This window comes from Schistocerca americana, chromosome 7 (assembly GCF_021461395.2).
Source record: "Schistocerca americana isolate TAMUIC-IGC-003095 chromosome 7, iqSchAmer2.1, whole genome shotgun sequence".
NCBI classification, from domain to species: Eukaryota; Metazoa; Arthropoda; class Insecta; order Orthoptera; family Acrididae; genus Schistocerca; species Schistocerca americana.
This window is the reverse complement of record NC_060125.1, coordinates 226,030,718-226,057,828: the sequence shown is the minus strand read 5'-3', so window position 1 is coordinate 226,057,828 and position 27,111 is coordinate 226,030,718. Positions and strand designations below refer to the sequence as shown.

Below are 27,111 nucleotides of genomic sequence, written 5' to 3'. Positions count from 1 at the left end.
GACATGGGATTACATTTTCACGCAATTTAGGTGCATAGATCCTGAGAAATCAGTACCCAGAACAACCACCTCTGGCCGGAATAACTGCCTTAATACGCCTGGGCATTGAGTCAAACAGAGCTTGGATGGCGTCTACAGGTACAGCTGCCCATTCAGCTTCAACACGATACCACAGTTCATCAATATTAGTGACTGGCGTACTGTGACGAGCCAGTTGGTCGGCCACCATTGACCAGACGTTTTCAGTTGGTGAGAGATCTGCAGAATGTGCTGGCCAGGGCAGCAGTCGAACATTTTATGCATCCAAAAAGTACCGTACAGGACCTGCAACATGCGGTCGTGCATTATCCTGCTGAAATGTAGGGTTTCGCAGTGATCGAATGAAGGGTAGAGCCACGGGTCGTAACACATCTGAAATGTAACGTCCACTATTCAAAGTGCCGTCAATGCGAACAAGAGGTGACCGAGACGTGTAACCAATGGCACCCCATGCCATCACGGCGGGTGATACGCCAGTATGGCGATGACGAATACACGCTTCCAATGAGCGGTCACCGAGATGTCGCCAAACGCGGATGGGACCATCATGATGCTATAAACAGAACTTGGATTCATCCGAAAAAAATGACGTTTTGACATTCGTGCACCCAGGTTCGTCGTTGAGTACACCATCGCAGGCGCTCCTGTCTGTGATGCAGCGTCAAGGGTAACCTCAGCCATGGTTTCCGAGCTGATAGTCCGTGCTGCTGCAAACGTCGTCGAACTGTTCGTGCAGATGGTTGTTGTCTTGCAAACGTCCCTATCTGTTGACTCAGGGATCGAGACGTGGCTGCACGATCCATTAATGCCATGCGTATAAGATACCTGTCATCTCGACTGCTAGTGATATGAGGCCGTTGGGATCCAGCACGGCGTTCCTTATTACCCTCCTGAACCCATGGATTCCATATTCTGCTAACAGTCATTGGATCTCGACCAACGCAAGCAGCAAATGTCGCGATACGATAAACCGCAATTGCGGTATGCTACAATCCGACCTTTATCAAAGTCGGAAACGTGATGGTACACATTTCTCCTCCTTACACAAAAACGTTTCACCAGGCAATACCGGTCAACTGCTGTTTGTGTATGAGAAATCGGTTGCAAACATTCCTCATGTCAGCACGTTGTAGGTGTCGCCACCGGCGCCAACCTCGTATGAATGCTCTGAAAAGCTAATCATTTGCATACCACAGCATATTTTTCCTGTCGGTTAAATTTCGCGTCTGTAGCACGTCATCATCGTGGTGTAGCAATTTTAATGGCCAGTAGTGTATCCGACTTAGCTAAACTATGTCGGCGACTGCTGCGCAAACAAGTTCTCCACGTACGCGTACACCACCATTACTCTACCACGCAAACGTAGGGGTTACACTCGTCTGGTGTGAGACGTTCCCTTGGGGCTGGGGGGGGGGGGTGTTACACCGGGGGACGGAGCCTCTCCGTCGTTTCTAGGTCCCCGGTGAGGAAAGGCCGTCACATTGAACAGATATTATGTTGAAAAGTAGGGTTTTGCAGTCGAAAGAGTGGGGAATAATAAAGTGAATTGGAATCCTGAATAAAACTAATCTGCTTTCAGAAAAAAGTGTGGCTTTACTTGCTGAATGCCCCTTGTAGAACAATCTTTTGGAGCAAAAGTGTTGGGTATAGGCTTACGCATCGCAGCTGATGATACAAACCTTTCCCAAAGGTGCAATAAAATGGTCCTGAAGCCCCGACATGAAAGAAGGACATTCATGTCACCAGGAGGTGACGGTTCTTCATACACAAGCGAGAAAATATCATTATCTAAAATGCGTTTGCACAATGGAGAAAACAATTACAGAAGTCCAGAGAGATTCGCTCCGTGATAAAGCTGGAATGCCTGAGAGATCCACTTTAATCTGCTCATCCACGTCGCCCAGAAGGCAGCAGATAGCGGCGGCTATGTTCATGCCTCGTCCATTGACTTCCGGACGGTTTTCGATACAATTCCATACAATAGCCTGGTGAACAAAATACTAGCGTTTGAAATATTAAACCAGTTTTGTCGCTGGAGAGAAGAGTTACTAGCAACTAGAAAGCATGTCGCCCTTAAGAGACGTAAAATTTGGTTCGGGCGTACTTCAACGGAGTGTTTTAGAATCATAACCGTTCACAATTCCGGGGGTCCCAAGACGAAAGGTTAGTACCGATGGGTATGACAGGACCGATCATACGAAGGAAAAACGCCTAGTTGAAACTTCCCTATTTAAATGAGGGTGTCTGTACTTAAATTGCAGAATGACTGAGAAGATAAACTACGTTATTTCATTCTGAAACAGCTGAATAAAACTAAACGTACTGAGCATACTTTCTCTTTACTTTTTCTTATGTCAACACCGACCCACAATATTCCAGCGCAGCGCAATCTGACTGCTCAAAAAAATTACAATCTGGCTTCAAATAATTAATTCTAAAGAATGGCCCTGACTAAAAAGAAATCTTAACAATAACCTATACATTTCGTTAAGCACTTACCTCACAAAAATCTTGATTACGCGAACTACTGAAATACAGCGAGCGTCAATACTGCCAGTTAAATAAAAGATTCTAACTACTAAAGCCACTAACTACTAATAGGCATGAGGTTAGGAAAGTAAAGATTTTGTTGCAAAGCAAATAATGTATTTTTTTAGCTTAATAATGTGACATCCAGTTCAAACACGAATATAAATCGTCATTGACATCTAATACAAAGGTATAGAATCATGAATAATATTCAATCTCCAAGTCGAACATGTACAGATCGTTAGCCTACGCTAACACTTCAACCTCTACCCTCCATCAATGCTAACTTCTCATATCGAACATCCATCACTGCTGGCTGTTCACCTCCAACTGCCCACCAGTACTTCCATCACTGCTGCCGCCTAACTTCCAACTACCCAACACTGCTGGCGATTAATTTCCAACAAAGAGTCCAACCAGCCACAGAGTCTCGTACAAAGAAAGCGCAGCCAGAAATCAATGCAAAGCGCTACACAGCGCTGCCAACACAGAAGCAGTCGACTTACATAGTAAACGTGAGTCCTAAAACGCATACCTTAAGAGCTATGAGCACTACATCTTCGAGGCCGTGAAACAGCTATATTTTACTGTAAGCTCTTTGCTTTGCATATGTTGACAGAACTATGAACACTTTTTCAAATTCGCTGTGAAACACGTCTTCTACTGAAGAAGCACTTATAGCCTTAATATATGCACTTTAAACCCCATGTTTACTAAGTCTTTTTTTCTTGTTTTGGTCCATAGTATCATCTCATAAAATATGGAAATCAATAAGCTCTCAGTAGAAGAGATTTGTTTCGTAGTATCCAAGATGGTGAAGTGCTCACAGCTCTTAAGATATAGGTTTTAGAGACTACGTTTAGCAGACTTTTTGTTTCGATCGTTCTTATTATATTCCTGAATACTATTCCACCTGGTATACCCTGTATATACCAGCGTCATACACACGCTGCAAGAGAGGCATTGTGCATAACAGTGTGATTTACTATTGAAATTCCGAGAAGAGTCAAACAGCATATTGCTTCGTCCGGTACGTATATCACGATAAGACGATGTAAGTAAAACTGTAGAGATTACGTCTCATACGAATGCTTTCCATCAGTAGTTTTTCCTGCACATCATTCGTAACGGGAGCAGCAAGGTGGGATGTTACAGTGGTACGCGAAGTACTTTTCGTCATACACTAAGGTGATTTGCGAAATATAGATGTGGACGTAGATTGACAGAGTGTCACTCTTCCTCACTCAGCTAAATCCAGCGTCATGAAATGATAATTAAATGGACACCCTAGCTGCAAAGAGGCGTTGATATACTTCATTGGGGGCATGTTGAAACTGTGTGCCCCGACCGGGATCTCCTGCTTACATGGCAGACGCTCTATCCATCTGAGCCACCGAGGGCACAGAGGATAGTGCGCCTGCAGGCACTTGTCCCTTGCACGCTCCCCGTGAGACCCACATTCCCAACATGTCCACACCACTACATTCGTAGTGCGCCCAATAGATGTTTGACCACCATACTCATTACTCGTGGCAGATTAATCTACCATGTCCCGTACGAGTTCGGGTATATCGTGTGTGTTCGCACAAGAAGGTCAATAGCCGGGAAGCCATATTTTGACTATATATGACGGTAGTATCAGTTCCCGAAAGAACAGTTACCGTTGATGACCATGCAGCTTTTGCTAGAATAAAATGATAATTAAATGATAATTAAATGGACATCCTAGCTGCAAAGAGGCGTTGATATACGTCATTGGGGACATGTTGAAAATCAGTGCCCCGACCGGGACTCGAACCCGGGATCTCCTGCTTACATGGCAGACGCTCTATCCATCTGAGCCACCGAGGGCACAGAGGATAGTGCGCCTGCAGGGACTTATCCCTTGCACGCTCCCCATCTATTAGGCGCACTGCGAATGTAGTGGTGTGGACATATTGGGAATGTGGGTCTCATGGGGAGCGTGCAAGGATAACTCCCTGCAGGCGCGCTATCCTCTGTGCCCTCGGTGGCTCAGATGGATAGAGCGTCTACCATGTAAGCAGAAGACCCCGGGTTCGAGTCCCGGTCGGGGCACACATTTTCAACATGTCCCCAATGAAGTATATCAACACCTCTTTGCAGCTAGAGTGTCCCTTGAATTATCATTTCATTCTACCAAAAGCTGCATAGTCATCAACGGTAACTGTTCTTTCGGGAACAGATACTACCGTCATATATAAATCCAGCGTCGTTAGTCGACCCCAAATTTAGTAGGTTTCTCTACAAGCACGATTCTATCCTTTTAATTGATAGTGAGGCTGTCAAGGTGAACTTCACGTCCTCGCTGGGAACTTTAACAGCCTGACCTTACGATCTGATAAGTGTGATAGTCGCTGTCACCTTGAGTGAGGTCCGGTAAAGGCGGGAGTTGAGGAATGCTGCCTCAAAAGCGCCGAGTGTCTACTGCCACCTGCTCCCCGAGTCGTCCGGGAAGTCTCGCAGATCCATGCCCATTTATACCCTCCAATCAGCATGGGCCATTTGTTTGTGCCAATGATATCATCGGTGTGGAACGCGACCGGTTCTCAGGCTGCTCACAGAGCAATGTCGGATGCAACAACAACTGCGAAGCCAAGTCGTTTGCTGCCAATGAAACTCTGAACAGAAATGTGTCACAAGATTACTGAATTAACTTCGAAAGTAGTCTCATTTTCTGTCTTTGGATTTCTGTAGGTGGAAAGGCCTCAGTATGGTCGCACTTCTATTCACTTCGACTTCTGATTGCACTAGCTCATCGGTAGAGAGGTACAGGAGCGTGATGTGAATTAAACGACAAACTAGGATACTTTACTTGTTGCTATTTATTACCGATGCTAATATTATTGATTACAAAACGTCATGGTTAAGCTTTTCTGCAAAATAGGATACCAAGTCACACTGATCATAATTTTCCCCCGTATGTAGCCGACTCTTAGCATATCACTGCGTTACTCATTTACACGATACTGCAAGAGGAACCATCGTCCTCTGACTGACATCCAAGAATTCAATATTGCTCTCCCGCAAAATGACCTATCTGATGTGGATGAAGCAAGTATATAGCCTTTTTCAATAATGAGAGAACCCCATTAAATTCACCCGACGCACCAAAAGTCTACATCTGCATCCATGTCAGTACTCTACAATTCACAATTAAGTTCCTGGCAGAAGGATTATGTAACTAGCTTCAAACTTTTCTCTACCATTCCACACACTACAGCGCGCCAGAAAAACGAACACTTAAATCTTTCTGTGCAAGCCTTATTTCTCTTATTATATTATCATGATCATTCCTTCGTATGTAGGTGGGCACCAATAAGTATTTTCTCTGATGCGAAAGTTTGTGATTGAAATTTCACGAGAAGATCCTGCCGCAACGAAACACGCATTTGTTTTAATCATTGCCACCCCAATTCGTGTATCATTTCCGTGGCATTCTTACCGCTGTTTCGCGATAATACAAAAGAGCTGATCTCCTTTGAACTTTTCCGATGTCCTGCGTCAATCGTATCTGATGCAGATCCCACTAATGCAATACTGCAGAATACGACGAACAAAAGTAGTGTCAGCCATCTCTTTAGTAAATCTTTTGCATTTTCTAAGTGTTCTACCAACAAATCGCAGTCTTTGGTTCGCTTTACCCACAATATTATCTATTTGGTCGTTCCAGTTTCAAGTTATTCGTAATTGTAATCCCTAAGTACTTAGGTGAATTCAGAGCCTTTAGATTTGTGAGACTTATCCCGTAACCGAAATTTGGCGGATGCCTTTTAGTAGCCATGTGGATGACTTCACACATTTCATTATTTATAGTGAATTGCCACTTTTCGCCCCTATGGATGTCGTGTCTAAGACATTTTGTAAATGGTTTTGATAATGTGATGACTTTACAAAACGGCAAAAGACAGCATAATCTGCAAATAACCTCAGATTGTCTCCTGAATCGTTTATGTAGATCAGTAACAGAAGAGACGGCCGGTGAGGCCGTGCGGTTCTAGGCGCTACAGTCTGGAAGCGCGTGACCGCTTCGGTCGCCGGTTCGAATCCTGCCTCGGGCATAGCTGTGTGTGATGTCCTTAGGTTAGTTGGGTTTAAGTAGTTCTAAGCTCTAGGGGACTGATGACTTTATAAGTTAAGTCCCATAGTGCTCAGTGCCATTTGAACCAAGTAACAGAAAGGGGCCTTTAACACTTCCTCGTGGAACGCCAGATATTACTTCTGTTTTACTCGATGACTTTTCATCAATTACTGTGAAATGTGACCTCTAAATGACAGGAAACCACGAATCCAGTAGCACAACTGAGACGATATTCCGTAACCACGCAATTTGATCGGAAACAGCTGAAAATTTGATCAGAAACCGCTTGTCAGGAACGGTGTCAGAAGCCTTCCGGAAACCCAAAAATATGGAATCAGTTTATCATCCCCCGTCATAGAACTCAATAATTCGTCAGAATAAAGAGCTGGTTGTGCTTCACAGCAACGATATTTTCTGATTCGGTGTTGGCTGTTTGTCAATGAATTGTTTTCTTACAAGGGAACCTCCCCATCGCACCCCCCCCCCCCCCCCCTCTCCCTCAGATTTAGTTATAAGTTGGCACAGTGGATAGGCCTTGAAAAACTGAACACAATCAATCGAGAAAACAGGAAGAAGTTGTGTGGAACTATGAAAAAAATAAGCAAAATATACAAACTGAGTAGTCCATGTGCAAGATAGGCAACATCAAGGATAGTCTGAGTCTATGAGCGCCGTGGTCCCGTGGTTAGCGTGAGCAGCTGCGGAAGGATAGATCCTTGGTTCAAGTCTACCCTCGATTGAAAATTTTATTTATTTTATTTTTTTTATTTTCGCAAAGTTATGATCTGTCCGTTCGTTCATTGACGTCTCTGTTCACTGTAAGAAGTTTAGTGTCTGTGTTTTGCGACCGCACTGCAAAACCGTGCGATTAGTAGACGAAAGGACGTGCCTCTCCAATGGGAACCGAAAACATTTGATCGCAAGGTCATAGGTCAACCGATTCTTCCACAGAAAAACACGTCTGATATATTCTATACGACACTGGTGACGGCATGTGCGTCACATGACAGGAATATGTTGTCGACCCACCAAACTTGTACACTTCGCGAATGGGTAAAAAGATTCTGCTACCTTGCCCGATTTAGGTTTTCTTGTGGATGTGATAATCACTCCCAAAAAAGTGATGAAAACATAAGAGTTTGTCACATAAGCTGCAACAAATGAATGCAACAGTTTCACAGTCGCACAGTTTTCCCTGTGCTCTGTCAAAACATATGTTTTTAACGTTTTCAAATTTTTCCGTTTAGGTGTATCGTCCTCATACTACGGCGCAGTTACCTCGCATCGGACGGACGGACGGACGGACGGACAGATAATAATTGTCTGAAAATAAAAAATAAAAAATAAAAAATTAAACTTTTCACTCGAGGGAAAACTTGAACCAAGGACTTCTCGTTCCGCAGCTGCTCACGCTAACCACGAGACAACGGCGCTCATGGGCTTAGGCTATCCTTGGTGTTCCCTATCTTGCGCATGGTCTACTCAGTTTGTATATTTTGCTTATTTTTTCATAGTTCCATACAACTTCTTCCTGTTTTCTCGATTGATCTGTGTTCAGTTTTTCAAGGCCTATCCACTGTGCCGACTTATAACTAAATCTGAGGGGTGTGCGATGGGGAGGTTCCCTTGTTAGATGTAATTCATAATTTTAGAACACAGTATATGTTCTAAAATCCTACTGCGAATCGTCGTTAGTGATATGGGTCTGTATTCTCAGCGGATTACTCCTATTACTAGTCTTGAGTACTGGTACGACCTATTCAACTCTCCAATCTTTAGGTAGGGGCTAGCGAGCTGTTGTATATGACTGCTAAGTATCGAGTTATTGTATCAGCATACTTTGTGAGGAACCTAACTGCTACACAATATGGACTGGAGACCTTGCCTTTATGAAGTAATTTAAGTTGCTTCGCTACACTGAGGATATCTGCGTGTAAGCTACTCATGTTGGCAGTTGTTCTTGATTCGAGTTGTGCAATATTTACGTCGTCTTCTGTGGTGAAATAATTTCGGAAAATTGTGTTCAGTAAATCTGCTTTGGTCGCACTGTGTCTTTTCGTGGGGTACTTTACACACGACCAGAATCTCTTTAGATCTTCTGTCAGATTTCGAGACGAGTTTCGTTGTGAAAACTTTTGTTACATTGAAGATCATGCTAAATTTCAAGTTTCTGTAAAACTTCGCCAGTCTTGGGGATTTCTGCGTTCTTTTAAATTTGGCATGCTCCTTTTTCGTTGCTTTGCAAGTGTTCTGACCTGTTTTGTGTACCATCGGGGATCAGTACCATATCTTATTAATTCATTTGGAATATATCACTCGACTGCCGTCGATGCTATTTCCCTTGAATTTAAATCACGTCTGGTCAAAGCTAACTTAGTGCGACTGGAAGGAGTGGAAACTCACTCATAGAAAGACATCAAATTTATTTTTACCTTGTTTCTAAACGGATATATTTCGTGTTTATTTTTGGTGGATTTGGTTGTTACGTTACTCAGTTCTGCTACAAAGACCTTTGGTCACTAATTCCTATATCCATAATGACTGTCCCTATAATATTGGGGACGCCAAATTAAACTTACGGAGTTGATAACATTTTATGGTCTGTGGTTCGACACAGTACATACAATTTGGTACTAGATAGCTTGTAGCTTCACTAACTTTGCCACTAACGAAACAGAATGAGAGAAGTCCACAACACAATCAGGCGTATGAGCAAGTTAGGGTGCAATTAATGATAAAAATGTGAATTGGAAATATAAAATTCTTCATTCTTTTGAGAAAGGTCATTTTGGGGTGTTTCACTATAATTGCCGATTTGGGCTATGAAAATGTACGCAAGGTAGCCTACTTTGCATAATTCTAGTGGGTAACGCATAATACGAGCGAAATGTAATTTGTACAACCAAGCACTGAATTCAGTTCATGTTGGAAACTCCTGTTACACGTAGCAATTTCTGGATATATGATATTACAGCCTGTTTTACATGTTCTTGGTGGGTATTTTTACAACTAAACGCAAACAGGTTTTTATGACGATAGAACACTAAGTTACCTGCGGGGGAACTCATATGCATAGCCGGGGAGTTGCCGTACAAGTCTTTCTAATGCATTCCTTTTGAGAATCAGTCTATACGAGGTCTGTTTAGAAAATTCTGAAACCTTGTCCACAATATTTTTCCACGCTTACTTTTTATTTATTGTGCATGGTCTCCTTCGAAACACTCTCCTACAAAATTGATAAACCGCTCCCAATGCCGTTTCCATTTCCAGGAAGCAGTCTTCGTACGCCCCTTGCTGGATCGTGCGAAGCGCAGTTTGCAAATATTCCTTTATCCGGTCTATCGTTGCAAATCTTCGTCCCTTCAACGGGGTTTTCAACAATGTAAACAAAGAGAGTCCGCGGGGGCCAGGTCTGGAGAGTACGGAGGTTGAGACATCACAGTGATTTCGTTTTTTGGGCAATAGTCACGCACCAATAGGGATGACTGTGCGGGTGTATTACCGTGATGCAAGAGCCATAAATTGTCTCTCCATATTTCAGGCGGGTTCCTTCTCCCATTTTCTCGAAGGCCGTCCCGACAGCACCATCGATTAACAGTTTGTCGCTGTGGCACGAATTTCGGTGACGTTCCTGACGTGAGCACCGTCTGTAGGCGTCGTGAACGAGGGACATCTTGAACTTCCGTCCGGCCATTTTAAAACCGTGTTAACGTAAGACCGAGTACGGTTTAAGCACTCATTTCCGGAGCATTCCTGCTTCATGTGATGCGTCTCTGGTACGGCTTAAGCACTCCGGAGCATTCCTGCTTCATGTGATGTGTCTCTGGAAAGGTTTTCTTGAGTTTCACGCAAAATTTAATGCAGACGCGTTGATTCTTTAACTCTACCCTCAAAAGTTGCAAACTGTACCACACAGCGTTCTATTAAATTCAGGATTCAAAAATAACTAACAGACATACAACAATGAAACTCCCGGCAGTTACTCGTTAAACACAGGCATGTGCAGGGATGCCAACCTTCGCTCCAACGCACCAGCGGTGCAAATTCACGAATGTTCCGGAAGTTTTGAACACAACACAGCATGTCATTCTCAATGGAGAGAAGTCTTCCGAAGTAAGAGTGATTTCAGGTGTGTCGTAGGATCGTTGCTAGTCACAATATACATAAATGACCTTGTGGATGACAGCGGAAGTTCACTGAGGCTTTTTGCGGATGATGCTGTGGTAAATCGAGAGGTTGTAACAATGGAAAATTGTACTGAAATGCAGGAGGATCTGCAGCGAATTGACGCATGGTGCAGGGAATGGCAATTGAATCTCAACGTAGACAAGTGTAATGCGCTGCGAATACATAAAAAGAAAGATCCCTTATCATTTAGCTACAATATAACAGGTCCGCAACTGGAAGGAGTTAATTCCATAAATTATCTGGGAGTACGCATTAGGAGTGATTTAAAATGGAATGATCATATAATGTTGATCGTCGGTAAAGCAGATGCCAGACTGAGATTCGTTGGAAGAATCCTAAGGAAATGCAATCCGAAAACAAAGGAAGTAGGTTACAGTACGCTTGTTCGCCCTCTGCTTGAATACTGCTTAGCAGTGTGGGATCCGTACCAGATAGGGTTGATAGAAGAGATAGACAAGATCCAGCGGAGAGCAGCGCGCTTCGTTACAGGATCATTTAGTAATCGCGAAAGCGTTACGGAGATGATAGATAAACTCCAGTGGAAGACTCTGCAGGAGAGACGCTCAGTAGCTCGGTACGGGCTTTTGTCAAAGTTTCGAGAACATACCTTCACCGAAGAGTCAAGCAGTATGTTGCTCCCTCCTACGTATATCTCGCGAAGAGACCGTGAGGATAAAATCAGAGAGATTAGAGCCCACACAGAGGCATACCGACAATCATTCTTTCCACGAACAATACGCGACTGGAATAGAAGTGAGAACCGATAGAGGTACTGAAGTTACCCTCCGCCACACACCGTCAGGTGGCTTGCGGAGTATGGATGTAGATGTAGACCTCATACAGTACACTTTGTAAAGAAGAATCGGCTACATGTCGGATGAAAGGCGCGACAGACTAACAGAATGACGTGTTTCAGGGTCTCAGATAACTTTATCATCGGAAGTATCTCAACTCTGGGTCGTAAATCTCTCACTCGCAATCTCTGAACTTTGTCAGCGACAGCCAAGGGGCTTCGGCGCCCGGGCCCATGGACACTTTATCGGAAATTCGTACCCGTCTTCCTGGCGCCTGCGAAGCGGTAGCAGGGCTTGTGCCACCGCCCAAAAGCCTCGGTGAGGCGACACAGTTTCCTTTTAGCGCCGCTAGCAGCGCACTTTATGCCGTTCGCCTTGGCGACGGCCATCGTAAAATTCAGTCGCCTGCAGCTCCCGTATCGCACAGCACTCGCGCAGCTGACTGCAAGGCGCTCTACACGCCGTGCACCGTCCCACTGCGCGCCAGGAAGTTTCATATCAGCGCACACTCCGCTGCAGAGTGAAAATCTCATTCTGGAAACATCCCCCAGGCTGTGGCTAAGCCATGTCTCCGCATTATCCTTCGTTCCAGGAGTGCTAGTTCTGCAAGGTTTGCAGGAGAGCTTCTGTGAAGTTTGGAAGGTAGGAGACAAGGTACTGGCAGATGTAAAGCTCTGAGGACAGGGTGTGAGTCGTGCTTGGGTAGCTCAGATGATAGAGCACCTGCCTGCGAAAGGCAAAGGTCCCGAGTTCGAGTCTCGGTCCCATACACAGTTTTAATCTGCCAGGAAGTTTCATACCAGCGCACACTCCGCTGCAGAGTGAAAATTTCATTCTGGAAATTCAGTCATTATTAAGCCCCTCATCTAAGGAGTTACAGTTCCTCTGTAGAAAACGGGGTGTGTCCATGACGGAAATCTTACATTTTGCAAATCTGATCTGAAAACAAACAATCGATGTTCTTAATCTGTAGGGCATTGAGTATGGAGAAACTACAGTGTTTTGAAATTTGACAAAATTCTGGTCATGTTTCTTGCAATAACAATTGAGTAAACTAAAATAAAAAGACTTGTTTGGATTTAGTTGAATGGCAACTCGTATAACAGCGCTGCGATGTTTTCCGGAGAACGAACAGTCGGTGAGCGAGGTCGTTTCCCTTCGAATAAACTGCCTTCTTCAAGTTTTCTCATTAATCGGAGAATTCTGTTCTTTGATAGAGCCCAAAGCGTGTGGAATATTCCCCTAAACCTTCTTTGCGTTAATATGATACTTTTCAACTCAGCCTCAAGGAGAACTGCCTTGACGCGCTAGTGAACAGATAAGCGTCAATGCTCGGCCACTGCGAAACGCCAACTTCGAAACAAGGGACTGGCGACATTTGCAGCAAGACGACCCCTAACGACATTTCCATGAAACAAACGTGGGAGCGAAATTTGAATGAAATATAACAAGAGGTACAATTTTTATTTAGTCTTAAAGTGTGTGAACTATTCGTGCTCCACCCAGTAAGAAATCTATCCATGATGCATGTTAACATACATCGTTACTTTCAATGGGTTTTTCGAAGTTAGCTCGAGTACGCTGGGGGTGCCCGAAGCTAGCAATTGCCGGTGGCTGAAGCTGCAAGTGAAAATTGCGCCTTTTTCCACGGAATAATGAATGCTGTCCAGAATACTCCAGTATGGTTTAGGGCGAAAATTTCCGCAGGCATCGGCTTTATAATGTTGTAATTGTCCTGATAGGGGGAAGTGCTTCTAGTTTGACACAGTTTTCCATTAAAAGCCGCTGTGACGCAGACGTGGTTCTATTTGAACCGGGCGAAAGCGTGTCTTTCCTTTTAAATAATTTCTTTTCATTGAGACCAGAAAGTGCTTTTCCGCTTCCAGAGAATTACTAAATTTTTCCTGAGATGAAGAGTTATTAATGTCTGCATATACCGAGAAAGCAGGTTAATTAGTGCCAATTCCGCATCTCGTGGTCGTGCGGTAGCGTTCCCGCTTCCCACGCCCGGGTTCCCGGGTTCGATTCCCGGCGGGGTCAGGGATTTTCTCTGCCTCGTGATGGCTGGGTGTTGTGTGCTGTCCTTAGGTTAGTTAGGTTTAATTAGTTCTAAGTTCTAGGCGACTGATGACCTCAGCAGTTGAGTCGCATAGTGCTCAGAGCCAATTAGTGCCAATGCTAGAAGCAGATTTAATTTTCTTTCTTCAGATTAGGAGATAATAAATTGAGAGAAGATGCAAAATAGTCGACGAAAGATTTATTTTGTTTTTGTTTTGGAACTGTGACGTAGTTCGCACTAGGGCGCGGGTTTTAGTAAATTTCAATGAGCAACACAAATTCTGAGTAGAAAATATTCGTGCATATCGTATCGCAAGTAACCAAAATGCTATTTATCAAGGAAAAGAATAATTTATTTTATGTAGCTAATCGTCGTTGTAAATATACTTCTGCCAGTAGTTACGTTTATGGCTGAATATTTAAAGTAACTCAGCATTTCTAGGCCCTGCCATATTACTGAAAGCCGCGCCTGGTAGCCTTTCGGTCTGGGGCGCCGTATCACGGTTTGTGCGGCTTCCCCCGTCGGAGGTTCGAGTCCTCCCTCGGGCGTGTGTGTGTGTGTGTGTGTGTGTGTGTGTGTGTGTGTGTGTGTGTTAAGTTTAAGTTAGATTAAGTAGTGCGTAAGCCTAGGGACCGATGACCCCAGCAGTTTGGTCCCGTAGTCCTTACCACAAATGTCCAAAATGTTTACTGAAAGCCGGCCGTTGTGACCGAGAGGTTCTAGGCGCTTCAGTCCGGAACCACGCTGCTGCTACGATCGCGGGTTCGAATCCTGTCTCGGGCGTGGATATGTGTGATGTCCTCAGGTTAGTTAGGTTTAAGTAGTTCTAAGTCTACGGAACTGATGACCTCAGATGCTAAGTCCAATAGTGCTCAGAGCCATTTGAACCATTTGATTACTGAAAATTAACTTTTCAGGGAAATGCATAGAGGTAACCATATGTGAGGAATTGCTACTTTCCTGCAACAGATTTACAGGTAATAATTTAAGTTTTACGGTCCCAAGCAAGATGAGAAACTGCAGAGCTATTTCTGCCACGGTCCTCTCGACTTCAATAGCTCATCGCAGACAAACTGCAATTCGTTACTAACTTCTCTTCGTAGAGTATGTGTGTGTGTGTGTGTGTGTGTGTGTGTGTGTGTGTGTGTGTGTGTGTGTGTGTGTTTTTTTAACGTCTCGTCGACAACGAGGTCATTAGAGACGGAGCGCAAGCTCGGGTTAGGGAAGGATGAGGAAGGAAATCGGCCGTGCCATTTCAAAGGAACCATCCCGGCATTTGCCTGGAGCGATTTAGGGAAATCACGGAAAACCTAAATCAGGATGGCTGGAGACGGGATTGAACCGTCGTCCTCCCGAATGCGAGTCCAGTGTGCTAACCACTGCGCCACCTCGCTCGGTATCTTCGTAGAGAGCAGTCATAAAATATATTTCTCGATTTAACGGCGACCAGCTATCAAATAATTATGCCGGCCGCGGTGGTCTCGCGGTTAAGGCGCTCAGTCCGGAACCGCGCGACTGCTACGGTCGCAGGTTCGAATCCTGCCTCGGGCATGGATGTGTGTGATGTCCTTAGGTTAGTTAGGTTTAAGTAGTTCTAAGTTCTAGGGGACTGATGACCACAGATGTTAAGTCCCATAGTGCTCAGAGCCATTTGAACCATTTGAAATAATTATGTCACCAGAATCAGTGATGTCAATAATAATTAGCAGTTTACCGATTTCTGAGCATTATAGTCATCCCGAAACCGGAACAGTTAATCTACATTCAACAGAAACACTTACATTTATACACTGACGGTTCACTTTGTTCAGCTCAACTACCAAAAGACGCGAATTGCCATTACGTGAATTATCGTTACGCGAGTTGCACCTATCACCAGCAACGAGACAGCTTAATTCTCTTATATACTGTACATTCCGACAATCTCGAGAGTGAGTTTTCGCTACGAAGTTGTCCGAAAATATTCCAATTTTCCGTATGTCCATGACAGAATCTTATTACCTTTGCATTCGTCCTCTTGGAGTAAGAAGTTAATTTTTTTTCCTTTCGACTAGATTGCTTATGTTTGAGTGTAGTTCACCTACCAATCGCGCAAGGTAAAAATGGTAAAAGATATCTGGCAAGGCTATTGATGAGATTAGGAAAGCGTTGTTGTGTCTACCTTCAGCGACCTTCCTTCCAAGAAAAACGGCGAGGTAAAGAGATTAAAACGCGTTTATGGAAATGCGCAAAAACTAAAGTTCTCAACGACCATGTTCATGAACAGCATTCTAAAAACGTTAAAGTTTGTCACCTTTAAAAATGCAGAGAAAGAATTGAATTCTATTGGATAGTGACACCAGTTAATTTTAGTTTTATTTTAAATCGTATTCTTGGAACAGAAAGTTGAGAATTTGTGTAAGATGACTATAAGTTGACTTTAGCAAAGGTAAAGACACCAGAGTAACAAGTTTTGACGTAGCGCTTATTAATGGAAACTGAAACTTACGAAAAATCAAGACACTCTGGTAGGATCTGTTGGGCTATAAAATGCGTTTGACGATGTAAAATTTTGTAAGAAATTCATAATTCTCGAGGAAATAGAAGTAAACTGTATGGAAAGAAGGGTAATATTCACTGAGGTGACAAAAGTCATGAGACGCCTCCTAATATTGTGTCAGAATAATTACTGTTTTTCTTTTTCCTGGCATAGTGCAGCAACTAGACGTGGCCTGGACAGGTCGTTGCAAGCTGCCTCTCCAGTCGTCCATAATTGCGAAAGTGATGCCGGTGTACGACTTTGTGCACGAACCTGCACGAATTGACCTCTCGACTACGTCCCACAAATGTTCTATGGGATCAATGTCTGGCGATCTGGGTGGCCAAATCGTTCTTTCGGACAGTCCAGAACGTTCTTCGAACGAATTGCGAACAATTGTGGGCCGGTGACATGGAGCATTGGCATCCATAAGAATTCCATCATCGTTTGGGAACGTGAAGACCACGAATGGCTGCAAATGGTATCCAGTTAGCGGAACATAACTATTTCCAGTCAACGATCGGTTCAGATGTACCAGAGGACCCAGTCCATTTCTTGTAAACACTGCCGACACCATTTGGAACAACCACCAGCTTGCACAGTACCTTACTGGCAACCTGGATTCCTACGGTCTGCACCACATTCGAACCCTGTTTTCAGCTCCTAACAACTGAAATCGGCACTCATCTGACCAGGTCATGGTTTTCCAATCATCTAGGGTCGAACAGATATGGTCACGAGCCCAGGAGAGGCGCTGGGGATGATGTCGTACTTTTAGCAAAGGACTCGCGTCAGCCGTGTGGTGCCACTGCTCCTCAACACCAAATTCTACTGCGCTGCCCTAACGGATACGTTCGTCGTACATCCTACACTGATTTCTGTAATTACTTCACGCAGTATTGTTTGTGTATTAGCACTGATGACTGTACGCAAACGCGGCTGCACTCGGTCGTTTAAGTGAAGTCCGTCGGCCACTGCGCCATCCGTGGTGAGAGGTAATGCTTAAAATGTTGTATGTTGCATGTGAACCGGGGACCTAGAAACGACGGAGAGGCTCCGTACCCGCCGCAGCAGCCGCAGTGGTCCATAAGCCCACGACGACTACCGCAGTCCACTTCACCCCTCCGCCGCCCCACACCGAACCCAGGGTTATTGTGTGGTTCGACCCCCGGTGGACGGTGGACCGTGGACCCTCCCCCAGCCCCAGGGAACGTCTGTCACCAGACCAGTGTAACCCCAAATATTTGCTTGGTAGAGTAATGGTGGTGTACGCGTACGTGGAGAACTTGTTGCGCAGCAGTCGCCGACATAGTGTAACTGAGGCGGAATAAGGGGAACCAGTCTGCATTCGCCGAGGCAGATGGAAAACCACCTAAAAACCATCCACAGTCTGGCCGGCTCACCGGACCTCGACACAAGTCCGCCGGGGGGACTCGTGCCGGGGACCAGGCGCTCCTTCCCGGCCAGAAAGCCGTGCGTTAGACCGCTCGGTAAATCGGGCGGGCCTTGAAATATGGTACTCCCAGGACACTCTTGACACTGTGGATCTCGGAATGCTGAATTGCCTAATGATTTCCAAAATGGAATGTCCCCAGTTTCTAGCTCCAAAACTACCATTCCGCATTCAAAGTTTGTTAATTCCAGGCGTGCAGCGTTAATCACGTCGGACAATTTTTCACATGAGTCACCTGAGTGCAAATGATAGCTCGGCCAGTGCACAGCCCTTTTACGCGATGAATACGTGATACTACCGCCACCTGTATATGTGCATATCGCTATCCCATGATTTTTGTCACCTCTCAGTTTACATATAAGCAAGAAAAGTACAAGAAAGAAAGGAAAAGAGGTAGAGAGGATATAAAATGTAGACTGGCAATGGCAAGGAAAGCGTTTCCGAAGAAGAGAAATGTAACATTGAGTATAGATTTAAGTGTCAGGAAGTCGTTTCTGAAAGTATTTGTACGGAGTGTAGCCATGTATGGAAGTGAAACGTGGAAGATAAATAGTTTAGACAAAAAGAGAATAGAAGCTTTCGAAATGTGGTGCTATAGAAGAATGCTGTAGATTAGATGGGTAGATCACATAACTAATGAGGAGGTATTGAATAGAACTGGGGAGAAGAGAAATTTGTGGCACAACTTGACTAGAAGAAGGGATCGGTTGGTAGGGCATATTTTGAGGCATCAAGGGATCACCAATTTAGTATTGGATTGCAGCGTGGAGGGTAAAAATCGTAGAGGGAGACCAAGAGATGAATACACTAAGCAGATTCAGAAGGATGTATGTTGCAGTGGGTACTGGGACATGAAGAAGCTTGCACAAGATAGAGTAGCATGGAGAGCTGCATCAAACCAGTCTCTGGACTGAAGACAACAACAACAAAGAAAAGGGAACAATGAGGACGGGAAACCAAGAAGGAACTGTGCAGATTAAATAGTGGTGGAAGATAGAGAAGCCGCCCTTGGCCCCTGTTGTTCAATCTACACATCGAAGGAGCAATGACGGAGGTAAAAGAAAGGTTCACGATATGTTTAGAATTCGCAATGAAAAGATATCAGTGATAAGATTCATTTATGCATCGCCATCCTCCGCAAAGATGAGTAAGTAATGCAGGAGCTGTTGAATGAACTAGACAGTGCCGCTGTTTTCTGGACCCAGAAGACGCCTCCCTGGCGGGAAGTACAGACGGCTTACGCTACTGGTGACCGCCGACAGCCTGGCAGCTTCCGTGCGGCTACAGCCGGAAATAGAGAATATCGACGATTTTTGCCTGTCATCAACGTTAATCCTGGCAGTATATCTGTCTCAGGGATTCCAATACTAGCTAGACTGTTTTAATTTCAAGTTTGAAGTCGGATAACAAACGACAGCCTGTTTATTGCCTTCTGCCCAAGCGACCCAGCGGTTCAGTCCTGGCGCCGAAGCGGATCGGCCGTGGCGGGATGGGATGGTAGCCGACGGCAGGGCAGGGTGCCAAACGTGCCTCGCTCCGAGGCTGTCGCGTAAGTGTCGCCCACTCGCTGTTCCCAGCTGGCCTCCGAAGTCCGTGCCAGCGTCGCATCGCGGAACAGTGTAGAGGAACTCATTGCCTCCGACTCAAATCTTACTTTGAAATCTCACTCTGCTTCCATACAGACGAAACCCGTAGGAAATATGCTTGATCATGCTGTGGTGCTTCCACAGCTGGTTAATATGAATGTTAAGAAAACCATCACAGCTATTATTTTAGGTGCATTTATTAAGGTCACTTGCTAGTGAATCTGCTACAAAAATTCGAATTTTTTTCCATCTTTAATCAATATTTAGTTTTATGAAAAAAATGGTATTTAAATCAATAGATCCGGCCACCGGGTACATCTTTAAAAACACATTTAAATATATGTCGGTATGCGGCAAAGATCGTGTTTCCACTGCGGTCGGATGTCAAATGGCATCATTATTATTTGCGTTGACCTAGAAGCGTGAGACGAGGAAAGAAACAAGGGAGGGAAAGTAACGGAAAGTGTTTCAAAAGTGTTCAGATGGCACTGAGTACTATGGGACTTAACTTCTAAGGTCATCATTCCCCTAGAACTTAGAACTACTTAAACCTAACTAACCTAAGGACATCACACACATCCATGCCCGAGGCAGGATTCGAACCTGCGACCGTAGCGGTCCCGCGGTTCCAGACTGTAGCGCCTAGAACCGTTCCGCCACCCCGGCCGGCGGAAAGTGTTTAATTTGTAATTACGTAAGACGAAAGAAACAGCTTTTCTCTGAGTTCCTATAATCCGTTTTTCGGTTTGTATTTCCGTCTTTGAGAGTTTTTTCCCTACGAAAGTAAGCGTGTATCAAGTTTAAATTAATATTACGTACTAAAGTCGGTGGTCGCTTGGCGGTGTCGAAGTTTGCAGCTTGTAAGTGTTAGGTAATTTATGCGTTCGCTGTCGCGTATGCTGTCGCTTGTTTGGACTTGTCCCCTTATAACAGGAAGCCGTGACACAAAACATTCCGCAAAAAAGAATGGGCTCTTGAGGCAAATAAAGGAGCCGGACTAGCCCAGAGGAGGAAGAAGAAAAGGAAGAGAGAAGATAAGAAACACACGAACCATTCATTATGCAACTGGAGGAGTTTACTAAGAACAGAGGTGAGTAACATATGAAATGTACCTTTGAAATAAATATCCTATGAATCAAATGTTCCAATTATTTAATTAATAAAAAAAAACTCTTCAAGGTAGAGGTCTGAAATTTTTTGTGATATTTCAGGCTACCATTTGGAGAAAAATAGACTACAGACACCAGCTTGCTATCACCAGGAGAAAAAAAATATACCCTTATTAATTATAAAAAATTACCTTAATTTTGATTGTCTAATCTATGTATTCATAGTATAAAAACTATTGATTGACATCATTTGATTGTGGTCCATTTTTTAGATAACAATGTCATAAATTTGTGCGCAAAGTGTTAAGCATCTAGGAAAAGTAGTTAAGTCTATAGAGTTCAAACATAGACCGGCACGAAAAATTTTCAAGTACTGACAGACACAAATGTTTAATGATAAAGTTTATATCGAAGCTTTTCTGATTATCCTTATACCTAAACCTTCATCCTCAAAACACTTTCACTGTCCTAAAATTGCCCGCATCTCGTGGTCGTGCGGTAGCGTTCTCGCTTCCCACGCCCGGGTTCCCGGGTTCGATTCCCGGCGGGGTCAGGGATTTTCTCTGCCTCGTGATGGCTGGGTGTTGTGTGCTGTCCTTAGGTTAGTTAGGTTTAAGTAGTTCTAAGTTCTAGGGGACTTATGACCACAGCAGTTGAGTCCCATAGTGCTCAGAGCCATTTTTTTTGTCCTAAAATTTCTTTGTATTCAGAGTTCACATTATGTAGTTAGACCCTCATAAACCTTATGAAAATTATTACTGTTTTTCCAGCCGTTGACTGGCAAGTTACCTTAAGACAAGAACTGTTTCTTCCATACGAACACCCTCAGATGACCACCAGTTCCATAGGTCACAGATTATGCTAAAAGCTAGTAGAATACGCGTAATACATAAATTAACTGTCTTTGGAATATTCACCAACAGTCATCGTTAGTAAGAATAGGCCAGGTGCAAGTAGGACTCGCGCACTTACCAGTTCATCCTTCGGGAAATAAAGAATATCGACGATTTTAGCCTGTTATCAAACCTTAATCCTGGCGAGATATATGTCTCAGGGATTCCAGTACTAGCTAGAATGTTTTGATTTCAAGTTTGAAGTCGGTTAACACACGACAAATGAAATTGTTTTGCCTGATATAATTACAAATTAATAGTTTTCTGATTTTTCCCTTTACTTGTACTGTGAAATTTTGATTCTTGCCACATTTCATGATTCTAGTCCAACGTAAAGTACAAAATACGTTTCCATGAGAGAGTTTTCGATTATCAAAATATGTGACGTAAATCGCTGTATCTTTTGGCTGCATTGACTTAGAAGCTTACATTTATGTATGATAACGCTAAGGGATTATGGACCTTAGTATGTGACAAATTTCACCTCTATACCTCTACCCGTTCCTGAGAAAAAGGGTTTTTAACAGAGAGGCAGAGAGACAGCCAAGTGATCCTACAAATTTTCCGAATGAGGGCGGACTCCTAAAAATTTCTGAAATGTGCCGGTTGCTTAACCGGCCACTAAAACGTTCAAAGGTGCATCTTGGAATACGGTGAGTACAATGTTTCACCTAGTTGACTGTGCTTGGTATCAGCTACGCTTTGGGTATACAGCAACAAGCGACGGTATACTCGACCGGCTAGACAGGGCCGCTCAACGAAACAAGCACACACGTAAACATCCTGCTTGCGGGTCTTGTGAAGCGGGCCCAGTGAAATGTGCGCCCAGAAAAAGAAGGTCCACTAATCTCCCTGTACGAAGACCATAACTTGCCCACAGGCAGAAAAGCCGAGGGCTCCCACGTGGTGTACTGAGATAAAGGGAGCTCGAAATGCTCGAACAATAACTGTAAGGCCAATCAGGAGTGATGACAGTTTTATTTTCTGTCAGATGCAATAAAAAAAATTTATTACAATCAGTTCTTCCGAAAGCGCAAAAAAAAAAAATAAAATAAAATAAATAAATATGGTTCAAATGGCTCTGAGCACTATGGGACTTACCTTCTGAGGTCATCAGTCCCCTAGAACTTAGAACTACTTAAACCTAACTAACCTAAGGACATCACTCACATCCATGTCCGAGGCAGGATTCGAACCTGCGACCGTAGCGGTCGCGCGGTTCCAGACTGTAGCGCCGAGAACCGCTCGGCCACCCCGGCCGACAATATATTCTCCTTCATTACAATTTATAGCAGTCTGTCAACGCTGTTGTAACTTTCCGATATCGCGACTGTAGAAATCACATGGTTCTGAAGCGAAGAACTCGTCGAGGCGCGTTTGGGGCGCATTTTCATCCAGGAAGGAAGTCCTCCAAGGTTGTTCGGTAGAGATCGGAAAAGGTGACAATCTGAGGGCGCAAGATCAGTTGAACAGGGTTGGTGCGAAATGACTCCTCAACCCAACTCATGTGTAATGTTTTTTGTCAGTCTAGCAGTCTAGCCATTTCTCGTTACCAATAACAATATCAACATACAAAACAATAACGTTACGAGCTTATGCACCAGTCCAATATTTAGGAAATCTCTTGATGAATATTCGATGCGACAGCTCCACGTCATACAGGATGTCCCTAGTCCCGCTACCGTTTCAGCAAATCATAACTTGGATACCATTAGAGACAGAATCGTCATTTGTTGTAAAACATTTAGCACCTCTAAAAACTTTCTTTTGAACATTTGACTAAGTGCACCAAAATGGTGAAAGACAAAGACAAGGCGCAATGCGTCACATGGTATGCGCAATCCAAATCTGTGACAACGATACTGTGAATAATCGGCCTCAGTATGGGATGGTACCAACTTAAAAAAGAAGCGTAATGAGGTGGTTCAAAAACTTTAAGGGCAGCCAGTGTACTGATGGTCCTATCACAAGCCCCTTCCCCCCCCCCCCCCTCCCCTTTCCACCGATTCACGCCATTAGACTATTTTTTGTGGAGTTACGTCAAGGATCGCGTGTACACAATACCAGTCACTGACATTGCTGCCCTTCGTGCACGAACCAATAAAGCAATTAGAACTGTTGCTGTTGCAATGCTGACTCCTAACATGGGCAGAACAGGAATATCACCTTTAAGTTCTACGAGCGACGAGTGGGCCATACACTGAAATTATGGCACGACAAACAAGCTTTAAGAGGTGTTATACGTTTCACAACAAACCACAATGCTCTGATAGTTTACAAGTTATGATTTTTGAAATGATAAATGGACTCTATAGACACCCTATATGTCATGTTTTAGTAGATTTTAACCTAATCTGTGTCTTGGTGAACTGCAGGTCACAGAAGGATGTACGTACACAATGAAACCGATGCAGCTAGGACCTAAAATAACAACTCTGATGTAGTGTCAGAAACAACGGAAGTCTGGAGTTTAACGTCCAGTCGAAAACAGAGCCTTACAGACAGAGCACAAAGCGGATTGAAAATGGTTAGGGAAGAAAATCGGAAGTGTCCCTTTTTTTTAAAGAAAAACCATAGCAGCATTTGCCTTGAGCGATTTAGGGACACCAATGAAAATCTAAATCTGGTCGATAAGGCAGCAGTGCTGTATGGTTGACTGATACACCCAATCAGATAGTATCTAACCAACTTACATCAAATATGGATGGGGTTACACTGTGACGATAGTGGGGGAGGAGGGAGTAACACTGACAGAAATAGTGTCATATCACGTGACTGAATTTAACGGTGCATCATGTGACAGGGTCGCAATAGCGTGTTCCACTCGGCTTTCATCACTACTCCGGACGGAGAACTGAACAACGGCCCTCCCAATGCGAGTGACCCACTGCGACACCTCGTTCGGTCGGGAAGATCAAGTTTTCGCCACGTACATTCAGTCGAGCTGTCAAAGAAAGAGTGTTAGTACGCAAAGTTACGTTAAAAGAGGCAATATCATGATGTGAGCGATTTGGAACGAGGTAGCATTTGAGGTCTCCAGGAAGTGGATTTGCCACACCGTGGCAGTGGACGCGCATGGAAGTTCCTTCTACGATGGTGATGTGTGTTTGGAACCGGTGGATAAAATAGGTTCGCAAATGCCTGAAGACAGGTACAGGACCCTCGAACTAGGATAAGCCCTACCTTGCCCGTGTGGTCGTAATGAAGCGAACATATTCGTACACGGTTTCGTCGTCGCGCTGAGGAACTGTATCGACTGTAGTTCGTTGAGCGCCATAGTGAACAAACACCAGGTGCGATGGCTGGGTGCATCATTCGACACAACACGTCATCTCGACTTCGTCCGAGATAGGGATCTGATCTCAAGACGCCTCTACGTGGAAGACAAACCTGGCCGAACACGAGGGTCATTTCATAAGTTATGACAACTGTGGTATATCGAGCGAATGGATGGCATCACTGTAACTGCAGCAAATACACTCATGTTCGGAAAAGACAGAACACCTTGAACTAGAGACAGGACGTTCATATCCACAGAACACGTACATTAGTATGTTCTGCATTTCAGTCGGTTCAGTATGTGTCCTGTTGCGTAGTAGGCACAGGACCTGCCATCGGCCCTGATAATCCGTTATAAGCGTGATGACATCGACGCGTATAAGGCGCGAATGGCATCCTGTGATATAGCCATTCACCTTGAATTCACCTGGTTCCAAAGGGGTCGTGTCCTACGGCCTACCGTGAACCATTCGGCATAGGCCCGTTGCTCTGCCGAAACGCTTCGTCCCACGTAGGTCACATTGCCCTGGAGACGCACCAACTGTGATTTGTGGTTGTACCCAATAGCACTCCGCTCCATAAGTCCTTGAGTTGGTGCCGTATGTTTTGAGCGAATGCAGTCGCTTTGCTGCTGTTCGTCCCACACGAGCAGCGGTTTCCCAGATGGACGCATCACTTTCTCTCATGGCAATAATGCGGCCTCTTTCAAACTCACTGATACGATAGTACGCTTCGCGTATACATCTCCGTGCCATCCTGCACGTCTGCTCAAGTCACACTGATCCATTATCTTTGGTTTATAGCAACAACGAGAGCATCACACACATTCTAGCGGTAGGTGGTGCGGCGCCGCGATATTGATGTTGACTCTGAAACCGCGTACCGACGTGATTCAAATGCTAAGCATTTCTACAGGACAAGCTAATGCAGATGTACTGTCCTGTGAATATAAAAGTTCTATCTCTACTCGCTCTGAACATGAGTGTGCCTCCGCAAGCCCGCGGCAAACATTACCAAAATCAACCGACCGACTGCGGCCGCATGCGAGGATGGCTCGGTGCCGACGCCTGAAACATTCAGTATGAGGTTTGTCGTACTGCAAGATGGATTCTCCCCCACTCACCCTAATCATAAGACCTTGGTCCATGCGACTTCGACCTCATTCCAAAACTGAGGAAACCATTACCTGGGAGTCGCTTTGCAAACAGGGCGAATGTCCTCACGGCAATTCGGCGACACACATTGATGACAATATCAATGGCATACATCGCCTTCCCCATCGTTGCCAACTCTGTCTGTGTGCACTGGGGGACTACACAGAGGTCCAATGCGCTTGTTTCATTTCAACCTTTGCCAACCTAAAATACGGCTCCAGTGCAGGTCACGGTATTCAGACAGACACTGCCGCCGCGATTCAATGTACATTGCAGAGTTCTCATTTTGTCGCGTTATCGTAACATATACCACAGTTGCCATGACTTTTAGAATGACCGTTGAGGGTGTGGGAGGTGCAAGAATTATTCGAAAAAGGCAACACCCTTTACGTTCGCAGGCGAACGTAATGGTTGCTGACGACTATTGAACTGTCTGCCTTGCCACTGGTTGAGAGCTGTTCCCGCAGGCCTTCATTTGCCACTGTTGACACTTCGAGCACTCGCAACCAAGCTGTTTTGAGAGACATTTTGCTGGAATACTACTAACTAGGACAGGAAGTTTAGAGATCTTGAGTGCAGAAATTGGGAGTTAGGCAAGATACTAAACTCAGAGGTCACGTTGAGTGTTTTAATCCTGAAATCATCTGCGTACTGCCGGCCGCGGTGGTCTAGCGGTTCTAGGCGCGCAGTCCGGAACCGCGCGACTGCTACGGTCGCAGGTTCGAATCCTGCCTCGGGCATGGATGTGTGTGATGTCATTAGGTTAGTTAGGTTTAAGCAGTTCTAAGTTCTAGGGGACTGATGACCACAGATGTTAAGTCCCATAGTGCTCAGAGCCATTTGAACCATTTTTTTCATCTGCGTACTGTCATGAACCTCATCTATCGTATAAAGTTCAATTGAATCTACATCTACATCTATACTCCGCGACCCACCTTACGGTGTGTGGCGGAGGGTACTTATTGTACCACTATCTGATCCCCCCTTCCCTGTTCCATTCACGAATTGTGCGTGGGAAGAACGACTGCTTGTAAGTCTCCGTATTTGCTCTAATTTCTCGGATCTTTTCGTTGTGATCATTACGCGAGATATATGTGGGCGGTAGTAATATGTTGCCCATCTCTTCCCGGAATGTGCTCTCTCGTAATTTCGATAATAAACCTCTCCGTATTGCGTAACGCCTTTCTTGAAGTGTCCGCCACTGGAGCTTGTTCAGCATCTCCGTAACGCTCTCGCGCTGTCTAAATGTCCCCATGACGAATCGCGCTGCTTTTCGCTGGATCATGTCTATCTCTTCTATTAATCCAACCTGGTAAGGGTCCCATACTGATGAGCAATACTCAAGAATCGGACGAACAAGCGTTTTGTAAGCTACTTCTTTCGTCGATGAGTCACATTTTCTTAGAATTCT

General features: G+C 44.6%; 1 protein-coding gene and 2 non-coding genes across 4 annotated transcripts in view; 1 reads left to right on the top strand and 2 right to left on the bottom strand.

The window, feature by feature from the left end:
- The window catches only part of LOC124622144 (protein goliath), a 639,805-nt gene that overhangs the window by 343,118 nt on the left and 269,576 nt on the right, over positions 1 to 27,111 (bottom strand). The gene's annotated exons all lie outside the window — the stretch shown is intronic.
- Positions 4,346 to 4,420, bottom strand: Trnat-ugu. Its single transcript has one exon. It is a non-coding gene; the product is annotated as a tRNA-Thr (tRNA).
- Trnat-ugu lies at positions 4,570 to 4,644 on the top strand. The gene has a single exon. It is a non-coding gene; the product is annotated as a tRNA-Thr (tRNA).